Source organism: Macaca nemestrina, chromosome 3, assembly GCF_043159975.1.
Source record: "Macaca nemestrina isolate mMacNem1 chromosome 3, mMacNem.hap1, whole genome shotgun sequence".
In the NCBI taxonomy this organism is placed as follows: Eukaryota; Metazoa; Chordata; class Mammalia; order Primates; family Cercopithecidae; genus Macaca; species Macaca nemestrina.
In genome coordinates this window covers 139952766-139975557 of record NC_092127.1, presented here as the reverse complement: position 1 = coordinate 139975557, position 22792 = coordinate 139952766, and the positions used below count along the sequence as shown (strand labels likewise).

At 43.5% G+C, this 22792-nt stretch overlaps 1 long non-coding RNA gene across 1 annotated transcript in view; it reads right to left on the bottom strand.

Annotated features, from left to right (window-relative positions):
- Positions 1-22792, bottom strand: part of LOC139362405 (uncharacterized) — a 376215-nt gene that overhangs the window by 341081 nt on the left and 12342 nt on the right. The window contains exon 2 of the long non-coding RNA XR_011621257.1: positions 2048-2135. This is a non-coding gene — a long non-coding RNA (uncharacterized lncRNA). The remainder of the gene's footprint in view (positions 1-2047; positions 2136-22792) is intronic.

The window sequence follows — 22792 nt, the reverse complement described above, 5'->3', positions numbered from 1 at the left end:
ACCAGGAGTTAGTTTTTCCACATTGCAGTAACAGGCAGTTCCTGGAATCCCAAGGACCATCATAAACTGAATAGCTGATTTAAATGTTTCAGACTGATACTAATAAAGTCTGTACCTATGGGATCCATCCTCTAACCTATCATTTTGGTACACCTCCACACAGTTCACTTGCCTCTCCCTGGCCTCCATGCTTTACTAGCACCTGGTTATAGGCAGTTCTTGTTGACATTTCTGAAAGCTCAAAGTTATGACGTATTAGACAAGTAAAAATAAGTTAAAACTCCCACCCCTCTCATGGGTAGAGCCACTTTTGATCTCCTGCTTATACATGCAAGACTGGGACAGGACTGCTCCTGCCTGAGGAGTACACCAACCTGAGGAACCTGCAACAGGTACCTAGAAAAGCCTGCTCCAGGCAATTGACAAGTTCTGGCTTTATTGTTCTTCCTTGGATAGGCCTTTCAGAGTGGCCAAGTGCAGAAGGTAAAGATGAAAAGGCCTTAGGACAAGAGATTTTGAAGCCTCAGGCTACCTTCGACCAAGGCAGAGAAAAGTCATGTAGTCCAAACCATTTAGACTTATATTGAACTACCATAATTTAAACATGCTACAATCAGATGCAGAAAAGGCATTTTACAGTTCATCTTTTCATGGAAAAAAGGAATTAGGTATAGAAGTTTCTGAACACAGAGAAAAGGCCACATATTGCAAGCCCACAACTAACATACTCAGTAGTGGAAAGCTGAACACTCTTCCTCTAGGATCAGCAACAAGACACAATTGCTTCACTACTTCTGTTCAGTGCAGTAGTGGAAGTCCTAGCCAGAGCAAGTGGCCAAGATAGACCAAACGCATCCAAATCAGAAAGGTAAAGTAACGTTGCCATTGTTTGCAGACATCATATAGAAAACCCTAAAGACTCCACTGTTAAAACTAATGAGTTCTGTTATGTTGCAGGATACAAACATACAGGAATGTAGCATTTCTATACACCACACTGCCGCAAAAGGAACAATCTCACTTATCACAAAAAGACTTAGGAATGAGTTAACCGGAGAGAGAGATCTTCGTACAGAAAGCTGAACACTGAAATTTGAGGTAAATGGGAAGATATCCCAAGCTCATAAGATGCAGTATAAAGATGTCCATAATACCCAAAACAATCTACAGATGCAAAATTCATTTTCATAGAAATAGGAATAGTCTTCAAATTCATAGGATAGCCTGCTAGGAAAACTTCTGCTAGAACAAACCTGGAGGCATTATATTACCTGATCTCAGTACCAAGTTAGTTATCTTAATGATACTGGCATAAAAACAGACCAATAGGCCAATAGAACAGGACAGAAAGCCCAGAAAAACTCAAACATATGTAGTCAACTAGTTCAGTGGTACCAAGATGACGCCACAGGGAAAGGTTAGATGCTTCAATTAAGTGGTTTTGGGAAAATGATTTCTACATGCAAAAAAGGAAATTGAACCCTTATACACAACTAATGGATTAGAGCCCTAAATTCAAGTCTTGAAACTAATGCCCCTGCAAGAAAACACAGAAGAGTTTGACATTGGTCTTGGCAATTTCTTGAATAAAATACCAAAAAGTATAGGCAACAAAAGCAAATTTAAGTGAGACTACAAACTGAAGAGCTTCTACACAGCAAAGGAAACAAAATGAAAAAGCAGCCTATGGATTTGCTGGAGTATTTGCAAACATAAAACAACCCAATTTTTAAAAGTTGGTAGGAGCTAAGTAGGCATTTCTCCAAAGGTGACATACAAGTGGCCAGATATACATGAAGTGGTCCACATCTCTGGTCAGGAAAATGTAAATCAAAACCACAATGAAGCATCATCTCACATCTGTTAGGATGAATTTTCAAAGAGATAAGAAGGCTTTGGCAAGAATGTAGTGAAGGGAAGGAACCCTTGTCTGCTGTTGGTGGGAATTAGATTGGTACAGGTATTATGGAGAACAATATGGAGGTTCCTCAAGTTAAGAGCCCAGCATTTCCTATTATAAGTATATACCCAAAGGAAGTGAAGTCACCTTATAACGATGCCTATGCTCCCATGTTCATTACAGTGTCATTCAGTCTTAGAAGGCAGTCCTGTAATTTGTGACAACATGGATGAACCTGGAAGATATTAAGTGAAATAAATCAAGCCCAGAAAGACAACTCATTATCTTATTGTGGAATCTAAGAAAACCAAAAATTGAATACAGAGAAACATTCAAACAGTGCTTACAGAGAACAGGGGAAGTAAGTTGTAAGTCAAAGGGTATAAAGTTGCAGTCATGTAGGGTAAGTCTGGACATCTAATATGCAACGTGAGAGCTATAGTTAATATGTTGTACACTGATTTGAGACAGGGTCTCACTGTCACCCAGGCTAGAATGCAGTGAGTGGGGCAATCTCAGCTCACTAACCTCAACCTCCCAGGATCAAGCAATTCTCAGGCCTCAGCCTCCCAAGTAGCTGGGAGTATGCCACTATATCTGGGTAATTTGTGTGTCTTTACTACAGTTTTGCCATGTTGGCCAGGCTAGTCTCGAACTTTTGCCCTCAAGTGATCTGCCCCCTCGGCCTCCTAAAGTGCTGGGATTACAGATGTGAGCCACCGCACCCAGCCCCACTGATCTGAGATTTTAGGTACTCTCACCACAGGTTTATACAGGCTACAGAAGTGACATTTAAAAGGATAGACCATTACTGATAATTGTTCTGATGGTCCTGAAAAGTTTGATTCCTACAGATTCTCCTTAGTTTGATTCTTATTTATATTAAACAGATGTTGGTAGTGTATTAGCCTCTGCACACTGTATACTACTTGGAGTTAAGTTTAGCCTAAAGCTACCTCCTTACATATTAAGTTCAGCCTAAAGGTTTCTCTATACATTGTTAGTTACAATAAGTGGAGGTATAATCAAGACCACAGCCTATACTTGTGCCAGAGTTGGCCAATCAAATGTAGCCAACCATTCAAACTATTCATAATAAAGCAAATGCCAAGCTGCAACCAACTGGCTGTTTCTGTACCTCACTTGTTTTCTTTATACCACTTTTTTTAAGTCTACCATGTGACTGCACTGGAGTGTCTGAGCATACTTTGGCTCAGGAGGCTGCCCGAGTAGTGAATCGTTCATTGCTTAACTAAACTAATTCGGTTGAAGTCCCTTATCAGAATAAAACTAGTCCTAGTCCTCTCATGGCTTCTGTCTGTTGCCAGGTATCCAGTAACTAAAGCTTAGTTCTATTTTGGGTAGGGGCTGGGGGCGGGGGGTGGGACGTGCTCAGGAAAGGCAGTGGCCCTACTAGGAAAGCTGTGCCAAGTACATTCGTGAGAGCGCAGACCAGGGACTAGAAAGCATAGTCAAGTTGACCAGATCACTGGGTTTGGAAGTCATGGGAATATTTCCAGATTCCTCTTCAGTTAGGGCTTTTTGCCCTGGCTGCTGGGAGCACTGCCAGCAGTCACCTCCTTCAGAGTTTGTCAGCTCCAAGGGTATGCCCTTCCCCCAGCAGACCTCATCCAGTTACTGACCACAATGGCCATACAAAGGTCTGCCAGTTCAAGACACCATGGAGTAACTGATGGGCCACATGCATGCCAGTGCTCTCTTGGGACTGGCCAGACCATTTGTGCACCCACACCACAGGTTAACTTCCTCATGCAGTTCTTCCTTTCCCATCCCTTTAACAGGTTCTCTAAGTACTCTTCATGCCAACTCCACTTCAATCTGTCAACAACCCAATCTGCAACAATAAGCTGAAGGACCCTTGGAACATGATCCCTTTCTACTTGACTGGAATGCCTGTATCATTGCCAAGCCCTTCGACCATCTTCTCAGATGTGTGTACTGCCCAGTTCTGGCACATGTAGGATATGTTCTTCCCATAGTTCTCTAGTTTCTGGTTACATACCAACTCACAGCTCATTAGGACCCTAGACATTTGTCTTAATTTGGACTAGGTTTAGAATGGAGTTCTAAACCTCTGGCATGACTTCTTTCCCAGTAATGGCTCCTGACATAGGGAGTTTTGTGCTTCTTTCACCTATCCAGCCTAAATACATGTCTAGAAAGCCAAAGTTCTTACTACCTTCTTTATTAAGAAAACACTGCCACTGTGGGCTCAATGGTTCAGATACCATTTCAAACTGGCTTTACACCTTTAGGGATGCCAGAAAGGATCCTAATACAGAGCTTCCAAAATAATGGATACAAGATATCCATCTTCCCACCAGTAAGGTGCCCAGAGAAGTGATTGGAACTCAGTACTGCTACATCTTCCTCAGTACTTAAGTTCAATTCACTTTCTGCTTTTGTAAATTTAGCAGTATCTATTAGAAAGACACTAGACAAAGTCTCCATTCTAGGTTTAGAACTCCATTCTAAACCTAGTCCAAATTAAGAAAATGGAGTAAATATACAATAGAGCACTATCCAGCCCTAATATGGGATCCTGTCACTTGCAACATGAATATAATTCAAATAAGCCAGGCACAGAAAGCCAGGCACATGTTATTTGTGGAAGCCAAGAATTATAACAATTGAACTCATGGAGACAGTTAGATGGTTAGAGGCTGAGAAAGGTAGTGGGGATGGTTAATTGGTATAAAGTTAGAATAAGACCTAGTATCTGATAGCACAACAGGGTGACTATAGTCAGTAGTTGTATTGTTATACTAGGGGTATAAAACGATTGTTTTTAAACACAAAGGATAAATGAGGGGATTAATACCCCATTAACCATTATATCATTATCCATTGCATGCCTATATCAAAGTATCTCATGTCCAAGTATCTCATGTACCCCATGAACCTATGTACCTACAGAGATAACTAAAGCTGGTCTAACACCTCAGCTGAATTACCTTGGGGGAAGTTGTTTGCATGTAAGCTGCAGAAGTAGTAACATGCAGACTTAACCCTTGAGGAAAAGTGTACTAGACTGCCTGAACCAGTTAAAGCATTGTAACTAGTATTCAAGTTTGAGCCTCTACAAGAGGCTAGAACCCTTGCTATAAGAAGTCACCATCTCTAAAGTTTGGGAGTTATTGGCAGAACTATCCAGAAGTTACTATGAAGTTGGAAGTGCACTGGGACAAAGTGGTAGGTACACCGGCAAATTCCACTTTCAGAGATTTCAAAAGGATGTGCATGAGCTGCTATCTTCTGTGTCTCTATAATGCCTCCAACTCATGCTCATTGTTTTACCTGCTGTGCTTTAGTCACTGATCTTCCCTTACATTCGGGGTAGAGTCAGATGAGCCTTATTGAAAGTAATAGCAAAAACCGCAATTACAAAGGTACCATGCTGTGCAGGGACAGATACTTTTGAAGAGCACGTTCTCCATTACTGTGACTCCCATCCATTCACCAAGGTGTGGTCCCATTGACATGGGAGCTGACTGGCTTCCTTGGCACTGTGCTGTGCTTTAGCATCTGTTTCCCACTTAGGTTCTACTTCTGCTCAGAAAGTTTTTGATTTGAGTCATCTATTTTGAGATCCATTTTCCTTTTATTTAACCTATTGTTTCTTAAAGTCTGCTTCTATTCAGGGCTGTGTACCCAAGGTATTCCTTTAGGACTATCCTAGTCAATCGCTGCTGGGTTCTTCTCTGCCAGAAAGCCCTCTCAGACATTGCCCAACTTAGGCCACAACCCAGAAGAGGTGTCTCGAGAACAGCTCTGCTGTGTGAGTGCTGCCATCCGTTCACACAGAACTCAGTTCCAGCACATCTGCCCCAGCTATCAGCCCTGTGACTTGTCTGATCCCACCACCTGCACCAGCCAGAATGGGAGAGGTACTCAGCTTCCCATATCTTGAGACATGAGACTTAGACCATCATCTAACAGCAACGGCCTATAGATTCAGACAACTTGTCCTAGGTACTGAGAACTATTCTCAAATATGAGGGTCAAGTGCTCTCGAGTTTGGTTTTCTGACCTGGTCAAATGACTCATGACAGAAGGGTCTATAGTAGTGCCTGCTATCCTTTAGGTGCATGCTTTCAGAGGATTCCAGGCTGTGAGTCTTTCTACTAGTTAAGATGGGGTTTCTGAGTAACAATGCTTCAGAAGGCAGACTTCATGGGAGACTCCCTACGTAGGATTGCACTTTGTTGATCTAAATGAGGTGATTTCCCCATGCTTCCCCTGAAGAAAACTGACAACTGTCAACTTGTCTATCAAGGACCAATAACCCATAGATTTGCATGTAGGTGATATGAAGCCACTGTTCTATGGACCTATGTAGAAAACTGGATCTGCACAGGAAAGGGACCAATTATTTTGGTCAAAAGTGACAATTGAGCTGCACTGACTTAAAAGGGAATTCATTGGTTCAGGAATTGAGTCTGAATATAGTATTGGGTCCAAGTGTGGCTGCTTTAAGATGCTCAGTTTCACCTAGAACCAGATTTCCTCTATTTCCCTTCCCTGGTGTTATATTTGTACTCAGGGTGCACACAGGGCTATACCACCCTCTGAGTGAGAGATTCCAGGTACTCCCCTTATGAGAGCAAGGCTCTAGACTATTGTGGATCACATATCTTTTCTTCTAAAAGCACTTCTTGAAACAGCCAGTTCCAGCAATATCTCCTTGGGTTTTAGTGGCATGCCCATGTAGATAAAAGTTGCACACCCATCCCTGAACTAGTCAGTAGTCATGGGGAGGTGGGTAGGCACGTGACATGTTCTAATAGGCTGGAGTGTCTGATCTACAGGGAATAGTTTAAGAATGTCAGGAGCATATTTTTCTGACAGTGTGGGAATAGATGTCAAGGAAGCATTAAATGTGTCTTCTGTAAGAAAAATTAAGTGCAGAGTCAATAGGCCTTTTGAGTTTAAGAGTCTACTGTATCCCTTCACCTCTGGTCTTCACATGTCTACAAGTGTCAACACCTTCACTTTCGCTGTTGGAAGACTGCCTTTTGAATGTTGGACCCATCTTTCCCACACTCACAAGGAGTCAGAAGAACCCGAGAGTTTACATACACCCCTCAGAACCAGTGCCACCATTAAGGCGCTTATAAAGCCTAGGACTTTGCCATCACAGGCTTGCTTGGCTTCTTACCAGCCCCAGTTGTGCCTCCTCACTCCCCTTCACTTGTTTATCTTGGAAGTATTTCCTTCATTACTTCCACACAAGTCTGTTTCTGAGGAGCCCTAATTAAATACAGTACTTGGTCTCGCTTGCACTTCATGAGTCAAGGCACTTTATTTTGTCGATCTGTTCATTAGTATGAGTGAAAAGAAGTGACTGGGGTTTTTCCCTTTGAGCTCCAAGCTTCCTGGGGACCCTCCATCAGAGGCTGTCAGCGCTCTGTCAGCATCCCCTCTCCCAACTCGAACTTACTCCCTTCTTGGTAAGTTAATAGAAATGCAGCTGCCAGTACCTGTGTCTTTTAAGTCTGCCCTATGAGCCCCAAGGGCATGAGAATTTATATCCCCACTGTGGCTGGCTTTATCCCATGTCAGATAGGGTGAGAAGGTATAAGTACCTCTGCTCCATAGCTGATTAAAAGCTGAAGTATGACCTATACTGTCTCCAGAAGGTCTCTGCCCAGTTGAGCTGTATTTACCTCTCTCTGACTCTGGTATCACACCTTTGAGTCACCACCTCTTGTCCACCCGACTTCTGTCACTCCATGGTGTTTTACTTGGTTATGCAGTAGCAACTCAAATTATCTTAAGGTCTGCTTCTGGATAACAAAGTATGACCTACTCCAAATTCCTGATACCAAGCCACATTTTGTATGGACACCACCCTGCTTCTGTCCAAGCTTCTATAAACAGCAGAATCATTCCATCCAGGCAGAGGATGTAGTCAACCATCTGGTCGACTTTCATCTGAACACCTATATCTTATCACCTGCTGGCTTTTAGTTTGGCCACAAGGATGTGGCCCTAAAAGGCATGAACTTTTCTAGATCTGGCAGAAAAAGTTGAAGGTCCAAAGGCATCCCAAAATTACTAAGTCAGATAGCTGCACCCTCTTCCAAGAATGAATGGGGGTCACATTCTGGATCCAAGGGAGGAAGATCTGAACCAGATGCTACTGGATCCACATGCCCTGGGCTCAGCAAACCATGCAGACATCCATCCCTGTGATTTCCTGAAGCACCACTTCCTGAAGGAGGTGAGAGGCCTTAGGAAAGTGACCACCTTACAGTGTGGACAAGTGGCCCTAGACTAGAAGGCGCCTTTTCAAAAAGCTCTACCTCAGCCACAAGTGAAAGCCACCTGAAATCAGCCACCTGCAACACCAGCTTTCCCAATCTTTAGCTATTACCCAGAATCCTGGTGCTTTTGTGCCTCAAAGCAATTAGCAGTATGTTTCAGGTGTTTTCAGATAAGCTCTTAACTTCAATATATCCATCAAGTTATACTTCAAGTTGAAGAAACTTCCATATAATATCCCCAAAAGCTAAGATACAGTATCCAGTAACCAAGTGGTAGATGTAACATGGCCCCTGCCACCACCTGCTGTGACCCACTTGTAGAAGTGATTCTTGTCCCACAGCTTTAGCATCTTCAGAATTAGCTTCTGATCCCCAGAAGAACACATCCTCTGGAGCTACAGAGTGAGTTCCATAGAACCAAAAGCTACAATTTGGTCACTTAGGCTTTTTGTACCAGTAGACCAGGAGGCAGACAGGAGTTACTCTACTGACAGGGGTCAACAATCCTGGTTATGATGAAATAGGTCTCTGCTACACAAAGTGAGGGAAATACAGCTGGATTTGTAGGGTTTACTGGGTGCCCCTTAGTGCCAGCATTCGTGGTGACAAAAGCAGTTATTGCAGCAACATAAGAGACGGTCTGATAAGAGGTGCGTGGGTGCTCAGGCTTCTTGGATAAAGCTGAGTGGCCCTACTGTGTAAAGCAATCTGGACCATCAGAAATACTGGCTGAGGGTAGAGGGGAATCTAGATTGTAGTGTGAGGGAGATGAATAGCCATTAGTCACAGGACTAGTTGCAGCTGTGGGGAAGAGTAGCTTCTCATGCTCATGTTATTGTAATATTTGTAAAGGGTGGTTCTTCAGATGTTGACCTGTCAAGAGGAAACAGTGAACTCAACGCTGGATCTGAGTGGGTCCAGATATGTACAAGGTAGGTGAAGCAGACACTCAGTTTCTCTTGCATATTTGCTAAGGGCATCCAGAGCTCACCTGCAGACACTTCCACATGCTGATAGATCGTGAGCAGGCTGGAACGCATCAACTCAGAAAAGCTATTGTTCCTAAGCAGTCAGGAAAGATCCTACGCAGAATGGAATCCACGGGCACAGGTGATGCCACTGTCCACAGGTGGAGCTTAAAGATAGCCCTGATACATCTGAGTCATAGTGGCTCATACTGCATCAGGTTCAGGCTGTCCAGGATATTAGTGTAAAAGCTAGATTGGGGCTTTAGCTACATGTGCAAGATACAACTACACTGTAAAACCCTTTCAAATCAACACTTGGATTAGTATCTTCATAACTGGGCACTAGCCTATCTACTTCAGCATACCAAAAAAACCATCACACCTGGTAAGTAGGTTGGTGTAGTTTTGAAAAAGATCACCTGAAGTGTGTTAACACATTTGAGAACCCACTTGGAGTTTGATGGGTTTTGAAAAGCTGCATTAAAGATGTCCAACTATTCAACAGTATCTGGACATACTACATTAGCAAGCTGTTGACTTATCTTAAAGTGTGCTGTTTGTGAGAATGTTAAAAATAAACATGATTTTGAAGATATGAAATCAACAAATGCCCAAGTGATAGACTGGATAAAGAATATGGTACACATACCATGGAATACCCTGCAGCCACAAAGAACGAGATCATGTCCTTTTCAGGATCATGGATGGAGCTCCTGGAGGCCATTATCTTTAGTAAACTAAAGCACGAACAGGAAACCATATACATGAATCCATGCTTGCACTTAAGTGGGAGCTAAGTGATGAGAACACATGGCACAAGGAAACAGACACTGGGGTCTACTGAAGTGAAAGAGGGAGAGGATCCAGAAAACTAGTGGGTACTAGGCTTAGTACCTGGGTGCCAAGATCTGTACAAACCCACATGACAAGTTTACCTATAAGCCTGCACATGTACAACCTGAAGCTTAAACATGATTAACAGAGCTTTTCTATTACCCCCGGTACACAAACCATTGATATGCACGTGATTGGTTATCTGAAACCTCACTGAGGTTGAGTTGCTTTTTCAGTTGTCCAATCCGTGTGCTGTTTACACTGATCCAAATCAGTTGTATGAGACTCTTGTGAGACTGCTTTGGGGTAGTGTGGGCTGGAGAGTTGGGGAAAGGCAAGACGTCCACTTGGGGAAGAGTGGAATGTGTGGAGTCACTCTGGCTCATTTAGTGCTTTTCTTGCTTGGGAGTTGGCTTGGTTGTGCTGGTGGTGTCATGAAGCTTCCCATTCCTGAAGGGGCCATAGCTTAGTGCCAGAAGTAGAGAGGCAGTGGGTTGTCATTCCTCAGCCAAAAAATCCTAGCCCAACAGGCCCCTGTCTGTCAGGTCCTTGGGTAGAGATTACCAAGCCCTGATTAAGTAGGTGTGAGTTTCCTATTGCTGCAGAATTACCATTAAGTGGCCCAACTTAACACAAACTTGTGTTTTTGGTAGAAAGTACCAAGTCTAACAGTACTTCAAGTTGCAGCCAAACTATAGATAAACATCTTACAACTCTGCAGATCAGGTGTGAAGTTAATCTCACTGGGCTAAAATGGAGACGTGGGCAGGGCTGTATTCTAGGAGATTCATCTTACCTCCTCCAGCTACTTCTAAGGCTGCCTGTATTCCTTGGTGCATGGTCCCCTTTCATCCTTAGTGATCAAGGGCCTAAAGGAACAGGATTTGAAGATCAAAAAAATGGAGCCAAGGAGAATAGGCACATGGATCTACCCGAGGGCTCGGGCACAAGATCTGCATGCTTGTCTCAATTAAAGTATCTACTACAGAAGCAGGGCTCCAAGTATCACCTTGAAGTGAGGGACCACATTGTACTCCTGAGGTGAAACAGACACCTGATCACAATATCCATCATCCTACCATATATACCACCATCACACCGAAGCTGGTCTTGCATGTATCTTCAGGAAGTCATTCCTGCATCCTAATGTGCTGACTTAGTGATAGTCTATGCACCTGTGGGCACTGTCCTCCAGAATGCATCTACAAATTGAACCAATGACTACATCATACATTGTTCCCAGCCCTGTGTATTGGTGATGAAGCAATGATCACTTTAACTTCCTTTACTATCATTCCCAATAACCCACTTGAGAACTATGCCTGAGACTGAGCGATTAGTTGTCTTCAAAGTATTTCAGGGAGCTTCCCAAGGACACAGTTCAATAAACCCACAGTTAGGCTATCATTTTGGACTCCTTAAACCAGTAGTCCGGCAGGGATGGCACAGTTCTACTTTGCTGACAGTAATTAGCCCTATCACGGTGAGTTTGGGTTGCTGTTACTAGGTGGCGGCAGGAATTGGCAGGTCTACAACTCAGGGGATTTGAAGGAGAGTGTCTTGGTGCTCAGTGAATTGGCAAACTGCAGCAGCCATGGCCTAGTAAAGGTGAAGTACCCAGAGGCTCAGATCTCAGGGATGAAGGTTTAATTTATTCCACTGGGCAAGATATTTGAAGAGGGACATTCTATAAAATCCCTCCTGAAAAATTCGCAACAAAGTATAGAAGAAACATGGAAGAGCCTTAAAGCTTTAAGAGCTGAACACTAAACATTAAGTTTAATATACTATAGACCTCATAGCCATTGTTCATGAGTTATGTTACTACATATAGACTAACAGCTTTGTGGCACCTAATGACCTGGCCACAGGTACAATTTGAAGCACAGGTGACCTCAGACTTGGCTGAACACCCTTGTGAACTTCCTAGAACACAAGAGCATTAAGAGGCTTGTGAGAGGAGCTACTACAGGCCATTTCTCACACTTAGCTTCCTGATCTAAGGAGGCTGTCATGAACCCATTTCATTGCTTCTAGAGTATTCATGAAGTAATGGAGATCAGAGTCTACTAAGGCGCAAACCACTTGACCTAGCTCTTAGGGCAAGTCCGTTCTTTACTGCCTATGAGACAGATGTCAAACTTGCACCAAGAATGGAGGGATAAAATACTAAAGAGGAGCCAGTATCGGTCTGGGTCCTACGCAAACAATGTGTAGGAAGACAAGTTGGGATAACCTTGACTCCTAAAGTGCAGGCCCAGATGGATGCAGTGGAGGTTCTCTTGGTAATAGAAATACTCAAGGGAGAACTTTGATTAGAGTGAAGGGTTTCTCATTACTCAGCCACCAAACATGGCTTACTGCCAAGGGAACAATGTTAAGTCAGCCTCTTCTGCTTTTAAAGGCAACAAGCAGTTGGATGTGCTACTTCAGTTTGTCAGCTAACCCCAAAGCTTTGAGACCTGAGAAAAGAGCCTCGCAGCAGGTCCAGCTTGGTTTGCTTGCACATTTGATGATTCAACTCCGAACTGGAGCCTATAAAGTCTTAGGAGTCACCTTCCCTAGTAAGGACAGGCTCAAATAGTTCTGGAGACTTAACAGACATCATGGTGATTGTAGTTAGTAGTGTATCATATACTTGATATTTGGGAATAGAGATCAAGTGTCCTAGAAAACAAAGTATGCAAGGTGGTGGACATTTTAGTTTAGTGTGGTAAACACCTCAGCACATATTGAAACACTTTTGTACTTTGAAACGGAGTTTCTCTTGTTGCCCAGGCTGGAGTGATCTCGGCTAATGCAACCTCTGCCTTAAGTGGATTCTCCTGCCTCAGTCTCCCAGGTAGCTGGGATTATAGGTGTGCGCCAATACGCCCTTTTTTTTTTTTTAAGTAGAGATGGTTTTCATCATGTTGGTCAGGCTGATCTCGAACTCCTGACCTCAAAAGATCCACCCTGCCTTTGCCTCCCAAAGTGACTTTGAACATCTTAAATGCCATTTTCATTTGCCTATTACACTTCAATAAAGCTGCAGGCCTGAGGGGGAGGCTCACATATCAGGCACTTCACAGTAAGATTTGGGGATTCTTTTTCCCTTCTAACATGGTTGGCAGAAGTTATACAAATAAGTCATTTTTTCCACAAGGACCTTGTCAGGAGAAGCGAAGACTGGCTTCTGGTTTTGTTATATCCAAGTATGTTCAGATCTAGTTAAAGAATGAGGAGTAGCAGGGACAAAGTGTCCTGAAGCAGAGATGAGCACAAAATGCATTAGGTCAAAGAAAGCAAGCAAGCTACACACATCTGCAAGTTTTTCTAGGGCTATGCTTAGCAGGAGTGTCCTGGCTTAGACACAGGAATATTGGTAAAATGAAAGGAGACTGTCAGCAAAAACTATTGCTATTCATCTGTGGCTTCATGGAGCTAACTGGAAATGGCCGAATCCACCTTGAGTTCAGTGCTCTCTGGGTACTCCACTTGAAGGGTGTCAGGGCCATTTAGTTTCACACTGCTAGTGTGGCATTTAAGATGCTGGGAAGGAAGCCTTGGTTATTTCCTAGTGTCTGTAGAGGACCTTATCAACCCATTTCAACTTTTGACACCTTTGATATTAGGCATAGACTGATGGATTCCCTTTTTTTTTTTTTTTTTTTTTTGAGACGGAGTCTCGCTCTGTCGCCCGGGCTGGAGTGCAGTGGCCGGATCTCAGCTCACTGCAAGCTCCGCCTCCCGGGTTTACGCCATTCTCCTGCCTCAGCCTCCCGAATAGCTGGGACTACAGGCGCCCGCCACCTCGCCCGGCTAGTTTTTTGTATTTTTTTTAGTAGAGACGGGGTTTCACCGTGTTAGCCAGGATGGTCTCGATCTCCTGACCTCGTGATCCGCCCGCCTCGGCCTCCCAGAGTGCTGGGATTACAGGCTTGAGCCACCGCACCCGGCCGGATTCCCTCTTAATACCTGGGATGGGCTGCATTTCCCCCTGCCTCACTGGATCCTACCTGACATGCAGTCTTGAAACCCACTGTCAGGAAGCAGCATACCCATGACGAAAACAGCATCCACCCAAATTGGGAAAGAACACTTGCTTTGAGGGTACAAGCAGCTTGCCTCTTACAGACTGAGGGACTTAAGGGCAACTCCCTTTCTTACTCTGGCCAGAGGCATTTGGGAAGTGAAATCTCCTTACTCCTGCTGTCATCTTAATCTACTCTGGTCTGGCATTCCCCTTTGATGGGACAACCTGATGCCTCAAGATCATGGAGGTGGCCATTCCTTCAGTTAAATGTACTATGCTCCATTATGCTTAGGCCAGCTGAAGCTAGTAGAACCCAACTACAGTAGGGTAGAAAGCGATTATTAGTAATGCCTATCTTTTTCCTGCAGTACAAATGTCCCCAGAGTCATCACTAGCCTACAAGAGTAAGTGAGAGCTAAGTTCACAGTAGGCATTGCAGGTTTTGTGACCTAAAGGTTAAGGTTTAAGACTCCAGCTGGCCCTAGAAACAGGTCTACTATACAAAAACCAGCACATGAGGTGCTCCATACAATCTGGGAGATGCTCTGCCAGCAAGCACAGGGGTAGATCCAAAGGAATCACACCAGACCTCACTCTTCCAACCTAGGAAATGACTCGTTGGGCTCTAAAACGGCCTAACATTGCCTTGGAAAGGGTCGTTTAGCAAAAGGTTCCCAGGACTATGAAAGAAGCCTTTCCTCTCCAGGAAAAGCCTGCTCTCAGGAGCTCCCACTGGGATGTTCACACTCTAAAGCACATTTCCACAGTGCTAGCGGAAAGCATTGACAGGGTCAGGACATGATCTGCTGGGTCTGTTTGCTTAAAGCCAAGTTCCTGGTTCAGTGTTCAGTGTTTGGCAGGGGTATCTAGGCAGGACGCAGCCCAGAGAGGTAGTAGTGTACAGATACCCTGTATTGGCTTCAGTGTTATGACCAGGTTTGCAGTAGTGGTCTGCTTTATCAGGATACTTTACAATTAACAGTCAGCTAAGATGTGGAGAAAGGAGTTAAAACTGGAGATTCACCAACAAAGCTCAAGGGAAAGAGGAGTCAGAAGGGATTGGAGGGACAGAAAGATCCAAGGCCTAGGAGTCAGAGGCCTACATACATGTTTGTTAAGGACATTTAGAAGGACAAAGATTAAATCCAAGTAGAACATGGTTCAGTTTCAGACGGGGACAATCTTGCCCCACCCCCCACCCCCCACCCCCCACCCCGCAGCACATTTGGTAATGTACATAGCCATTTTTGGTTGTCAGCAGGGAAAAGGGGATGCTACTGGTAACTAGCAGGTAGAGACCATGGATGCTGCTAAACATTCCACAATGCACAGGACAGACCATCCCCAAGAATTTTCCAGCCCAAAATGTCAATATCCAGCCTCAAATTTCAGATTGAAGAAATTGGTAAATTGTTGGATGGGTCCTTCAAATGGATATTAACGTAGTCAAGGATGGCAGGATCTCAGGGCAGAGGATCCTTTTAGTTGCCTTGATCTTCATATATCTCATGTCCAGGCCATTTTACCATGTTGACCAACAGTACAAACAGTTCTTAATAGCAAAAGCCTCAATAAGAAAGCTCATAGTGTTTAAAACTAGGCTGAATAAACTTCAGAAAAATTTTTGGAGAGCCTAAGACTACTAAAGCCCCTCTCCCAGCTCTAACAAATAACGGCTTTGTGAAGAGTTTCACAAGCAATGTGCTTAGGTTTTAGTGACTCGAGTAATCTTGACAGTTGAAGAGGGTAGCTGGTTAAAAGCTGACTGAAGTTCTAGGGGCATAGCAGAAGGGAAACAAGTCAGAATAGGTGTACAGGACAGATGACTGGAGGCATATTAGGTTACTGGCCAAGCCTGTCAGTTGCAAATCCTGTTGTAGTCAGTAATCTCCAAGTTCTAGGGGGAACTCTAGGACTATGTTGTACTAAACTATGACATGGTACTCGAATCTGAGGTGGTTATGAAGCTACAGGTTAGATCAGTAGAATCAGTTTAGAAGTTCTACAGCTTATGTGCACCTGCTCAGATGCTCAACCTCACCCCTCCTAGGCACTCCAATCACTCGCTCAGACACACTGGAGCTATTTTCCTTCTAGGTGCCTGCATGGTTTCAACCGGAGACCTCCCAACCCATGTGCAGTCCCTAGTTCTTCCTTCCATTGTAGGAGGAAGCACCATACAGGGGAGACTGAGTCCTGAACATTTCACACCAAGTAATATCCCAAACTGGAGCTCCCCATCATAAGCTAGATTTACACCAGATCTAAATCCTAAGATTAGGTAAGACATAACTCACTTTTCCCCTCCCCCAGGTTTGTTTTTCTATCGTATCCTCAATTAATGGCATTACCACACAGCAGTGCCCATATCAGAATCCTGGAAGCTGATCATGTCTAGTACTACCCACTCTTATGGCATAAGATCTGAGTTGACATTGCTTTCTAGACACCCAGAGCATTATGGCCACAAGTTAAAGTACACACACACACAGGGGTTACGACTATCTTCCATTTGAGAAATAGATTGCAACCTTAAATTATACCCCAGTACAGACTGAGGAAATGGAGTTCTTGCAGATATTTGGCTGGCAGTTGGTCCACTGGGTCTGAAGACCCACCCAGAAGTATTTCCCCTGAGTATACAACTGAGATTGATGTGCTTGTTGTTTGAATAATCCCTGTGTTGGGTCCCTGGTATGTGAAGTAAGAGCATCACAGCAAGGCCAGTTGGAAATTTCTGAAGCTGTCCCTACCCCAGCCAAGATTTTACGTCACAAGTATTGCACCACTGTGCAGGATGGTTAAGATTCGTGCCATGCTTAAGTATCAGGCAAATAGGGTTAGTGGTCCTTATCTGTGCAATTCTGCATTCTAGCCCATGATGAAATTAGATACTAGAGGATGATTAAAGCACTGCAAGTTCAACCAAATGTCTGGCCTGGTTCCCAATGGGTAGGGTTCCACCAGCAGTAGACCTGGTCAGCTACTTTGTATCACAAAGGGCCTAAGGTGAGAATGCACATATACATAGGTGGTTCAGTGGCATAGCTTTCCAGTCAGCAGCCTGGAACAAAGGACTGAACGGTCAGAGACAAGATTTGGGTAGAGGAATGTGGATGGACATAGTAAGGATAGGTATGAAGTGTGGAGCTGTGTGTCTCACATTAACACCCATCAGGAAGGGTCCATCTTGGAAAAGATACTAAACTTCCTTGACCTGGCTGAGACTGTATTGCAGACCCGTATTGCAGACCCATATTGCAGACTGGGATTCTACCTGTTCTTCCCTCCCCTGGTTCCTTGCACAGGTGTTACACCTGTAAGAACTGAAGATTCTCCCTTGCTGCTCCTGTTCCATCTCCCTTCTGCCCCCCACCCCAATTATTACCTCCTGAGTCTCTTTGCACTTAACTACAAAGGATCCAAACTGACACCATAGAAGTTGTTCTTCCAAAATCTGCTAGGAAGAACATCCAAATTTTCTTTAAATGCATTCCCTAGGCCTACTACAGTCAGCAATCCCCTAACCACGGGCCGAGATGCAGAATCTAATCCAAGGCAGACTCATCCACATGCCTTGGAAAACCCACACACAATTATGCTCAAGGTCAGAATTGACAAAGTTGGCCGAAATTCCCTAGATCCTACTGGTAAAGGGTTGCACCATCTGTTTAAGATTGGAGAAGAGCAAGAATCCAGCCACAATCCATAGTCAAATTCACAAAGTTTCCTGAAATTTACCCATGTTTAAGAGCTCCTCTAACCCTGTGCTGGGAAGTTCCTCTCACCCCTCAGAATGTTTGTTACTTCTTCCGGGAAAGCAGCGAAAGACTTCCAACTATCTGTTATCTTGCCACTCTAATTTCTCCACCCCAGACTTGGCCACAGAGGTATTGCTAGAAGCAGTTCCTTTCTTCCCTTAGTGTAACCCACCCAATCTGATATTCCCACCAAACAAAATGAGGACCTTAGAGGTCTTTCCTTCAAGCAATCCCTAGTTTGGACTCTGAAAGTACTTCTAAACAGATGACTTAAGTATTGTATGAGAAAGCTGTGAACACCACCTGCAATTCTCACTATGAAACCTGAAGGTGTGTAATGTCCCAGGACCTTGATTAGACCAAAATTATAGACACTCATCTGTCTCATGGAGTCAGGACCACTGTGTGCCAAACTAGCATGTGTGGAAGGAGATGCTTACCTAGAGATTCTATCAAACAGCTTCTGAGACCCCATTGCCCAAGACACTCACTTCCATATGCAGAAGGACCTGGCTGAGTTCCAGGTCTGTCTTGCCCAGATAGCGGTACTCCTCTCCGTAGCAGGGTGCGGGGGGAAGGGGGCGACAGGGGGAGTCTGATCCTGTTGCTCCTAATGCCACACTGTCAGGGAACCTAGAAGCCTTTGAAGACCCTCCGACTGGCCTGTACCTTTTACATGCCAGCGTGGAGCCCTGGATACGGGGCCAGCAGCAATATGTAGGTAGTGTGCCACAGCAAGACTGCTATAGAAATTCAGGGCTTAAGTGTCAGAGGTACCATTCACTTCACTTTCCCCATGGGGTTCTGAAAGTAATCAGGAACTACACCTGAAATCAAAATCAGATGAGCTTTATTTCACTGGATCAGAGGACCAAAGTTGGAAGTGGGCTCCCGAACTAGGCTGAGTAAGTCTTCTACCATTGAGTAAGGTAAGCCCACTCAGTGAGCAACCCTTCCATACACATTCATGAAGTAAAACAAGTACCATAAAACTCATGAGGGCAGATCTCTCTAGAAGGGTTAACTACATATGCCCCGTGAGTTGTTCCTAGTCTCATTAACCCATCCAAGTTCCTTTTTTATTATTATACTTTAAGTTCTAGGTACATGTGCACAACGTGCAGGTTTGTTACATATGTATACATGTGCCATGTTGGTGTGCTGCACCCATTAACTCGTCATTTACATTAGGTATATCTCCTAATGCTATCCCCCTCCCCCCTCCCCCCTCCCCCCTCCCCCCTTTCCCCACAATAGGACCCAGTGTGTAATGTTACCCTTCCTGTGTCCAAGTGATCTCCATTGTTCAATTCCCACCTATGAGTGAGAACATGCAGTGTTTGGTTTTGTTCTTGTGATAGTTTGCTGAGAATGATGGTTTCCAGCTGCATCCATGTCTACAAAGGACACGAACTCATCATTTTTATGGCTGCATAGTATTCCATGGTGTATATGGGCCACATTTTCTTTATCCAGTCTGTCACTGATGGACATTTGGGTTGATTCCAAGTCTTTGCTATTGTGAGTAGTGCTGCAATAAACATACGTGTGCATGTGTCTTTATAGCAGCATGATTTATAATCCTTTGGGTATATCCCCAGTAATGGGATGGCTGGGTCAAATGGTATTTCTAGTTCTAGATCCTTGAGGAATCGCCACACTGTTTTCCACAATGGTTGAACTAGTTTACAGTCCCACCAACAGTTTAAAAGTGTTCCTATTTCTCCACATCCTCTCCAGCACCTGTTTCCTGATTTTTTTAATGATTGCCATTCTAACTGGTGTGAGATGGTCTCTCATTGTGGTTTTGATCTGCATTTCTCTGATGGTGAGTGATGAGCATTTTTTCATGTGTCTGTTGGCTGTATGAATGTCTTTTGAGAAATGTCCATCCATATCCTTTGCCCCCCTTTCTGATGGGGTTGTTTTGTTTTCTTGTAAATTTGAGTTCTTTGCAGGTTCTGGATATTAGCCCTTTGTCAGATGAGTAGATTGCAAAAATTTTCTGCCATTCTGTAGGTTGCCTGTTCACTCTGATGAACAGTTTAATTAAAGCCCATTTGTCAATTTTGGCTTTTGTTGCCATTGCTTTTGGTGTTTTAGACATGAAGTCCTTGCCCATGCCTATGTCCTGAACAGTATTACCTAGGTTTTCTTCTAGGGTTTTTATGGTTTTAGGTCTAACATTTAAAAGTCTAATCCCTCTTGAATTAATTTTTGTATTAGTAGTAAGGAAATGATCCAGTTTCAGCTTTCTACTTATGACTAGCCAATTTTCCCAGCACCATTTATTAAATAGGGAATTCTTTCCCCATTTCTTGTTTTTGTCAGGTTTGTCAAAGATCAGATGGCTGTAGATGTGTGGTATTTGAGAGCTCTGTTCTGTTCCATTGGTCTCTGTTTTGGTACCAGTACCATGCTCTTTTTGTTACTGTAGCCTTATAGTATACTTTGAAGTCAGGTAGCATGATGCCTCCAGCTTTTTTCTTTTGGCTTAGGATTGTCTTGGCAATGCGGGCTCTTTTTTGGTTCCATATGAACTTTAAAGCAGTTTTTTCCAGTTCTCTGAAGAAAGTCATTGGTAGCTTAATGGGAATGGCATTGAACCTATAAATTACCTTGGGCAGCATGGCCATTTTCACAATATTGATTCTTCCTATCCATGAGCATGGAATGTTCTTCCATTTGTTTGTGTCTTCTTATTTCACTGAGCAGTGGGTTTGTAGTTCTCCTTGAAGAGGTCCTTTACATCCCTCGTAAGTTGGATTCCTAGGTATTTTATTCTCTTTGAAGCTATCGTGAATGGGAGTTCATTCATGATTTGGCTCTCTGTTACTGGTGTATAAGAATGCTTGTGATTTTTGCACATTGATTTTGTATCCTGAGACTTTGCTGAAGTTGCTTATTAGCTTAAGGAGATTTTGGGCTGAGACAATGGGGTTTTCTAAATATACAATCATGTCATCTGCAAACAGGTAAGATTGAAGAGATAGAGAAAAGCAGACTAGATAACTTAAGTGTTTCAAAAAATAGGAAATCGCGTAACTTCACATGGTATCGTAGTTGATATTGCATATCTACAAGACATACCTTTTGAATTAGAACATTGGATTTTGCTTTCCATCAAAAGATTCATGTATAGGAAAAATTCACATCTGGAATCCATTTGTGTTGCAGGAAGATAACTGTAGTCTTCTAAGATAAGCCATTGTAACTAGCCGGTGATGAAGGATTAGAGATGAGTTTAAAATAAATTACTTCATTTTAAAAGTTAAATATACCCTGAGTCTGCTACAATGGCTTTAAATTCTTCTGTTCTGGTCAACATACTTCTGAGGGATGAGAGATTGGCCTCTACTGTGAAAGCTATTAAAACGAAGCCTTTTCATTGTTTTCCTCCCAGTAGCATTGCTATCACTCCAACCTAGATTCAATAGGTTACACAAGCTTTGTCACATGAACTCAGTACATTAAGTACCATATGCACAATAGTCATTCTGTCCAAGAACATTAAGATATACCTCAGTTGCCCTAGATAACTATCATTGTACATTCGTAGTCATCACCTGTCACCTGTATGTTCTTCCAACGAACCATATATTTCTTCCCCTTTGTTTTCTAGGGTGTGGTTTTAACAAAATTTGGCATTTTCTATTTATTGTATTTTAACAAAGTATTGGTCCATGACAGATCAGAACCAAATTGGTCTTTTAGGTAGTCTCAAAAGCTAGTCGGGGTCATTTCAACTTTAACTGTGGTCGAGAGCTATTAACTGACTAGAAGATCAGCCATTTCTAGGCACTAGGCCAAAGTCCTAAGCCTTCCTCCATCCAAGCACAAGAAGGTGTTTAGGGAAAAAAGGTTTCTCAAAACCAGCTCAAGATTTGCAGCTATGTCTATTCTCAAATACCTTGAGCAAATGAGAACAAAGCAATTAGCCTTGGCTGGAAGGGATGGAGGGATTGTGTTGATAATGCCAACCCTAGAAGCATCTTAGAAGAGACAAGAGAAGAGGCAAGAGGCCCAAACAATGAAGGGTGAAGGCAAAAGCTGCCAGAGAGGACCTAATGGGGCCTACCCTCATGTTTGGAGCCTTGGACTGTGTTCAGGAATTAGACACATGGGGTCTTGCCACTTGGAAACATAAGCCCCACAACCAGTTTTAAACATATCTGCCAACAGGGGGCGCTTAGTAACCATAAAAGCTTGAGTTGCAAAGCCATGACTTTTTGCTAACTCTTGAAAAGTGAATTGGAAGTAAGGATGCTCCCTGTTTGGAGAGTGAATGCTTTACCACCGCGCCTTAGACACCTTTGAAACATTTACTCAGAGTCGAATAGAATAAGCTACTTGGTCTCAATTTCATACTGTTCAAGAGCACAGGTGAGCCATGGTTATCTGCTGTGCCAGTTAGATATGCAGTCATGTAAGCTTTTCTTAGGACCAGTTCAGCATGGTTGTGGAACTTTGTCATATTGGAAGGTCTGATCCCAGTTTGAGGGGTTTCTCCCATCGAGACCCATTACCCCAAGGGCTCTCTCCTAGAGTCCCTGCTGCTGCTAGGGACAGTCACAGGACAGCCTCTAGCAATCAGAGGCACCAGAAGGACTGTTTCAGAAAGGCACAAGGAGTCAATGGGTGGAACCATTTTAGAGCAGGGCAGCTACTTAAGTTGGTGGGTTTAATATGGAGAAATTGGTGAGCATGAGACCAAAGCAAGTCAAACTCCTGCTACACTGAGTTCTGGATATTATCGCATGTTTTACTCACTAGTTTAACCTGAAAGCAAGGAAAAACTTGTTACAAGAATGAAACAAAAGCTACATGCTTAGAAGGGTCCAAGTTTACCAAGATTGCCCAACCACCCCGTTTTTCTGGCTTCTCTCCCCTCTGCAATATTTGGGAGTTGGAAAGATACATCAGAAGTCAGTGGTAAGTTTGGAGACATGGTTCTACCATAGTCTAACTCAGCCAAGCCTTACCTCTCTAGTGTTAGGACAAAGCATACATTTGGGATTCACGAAGGG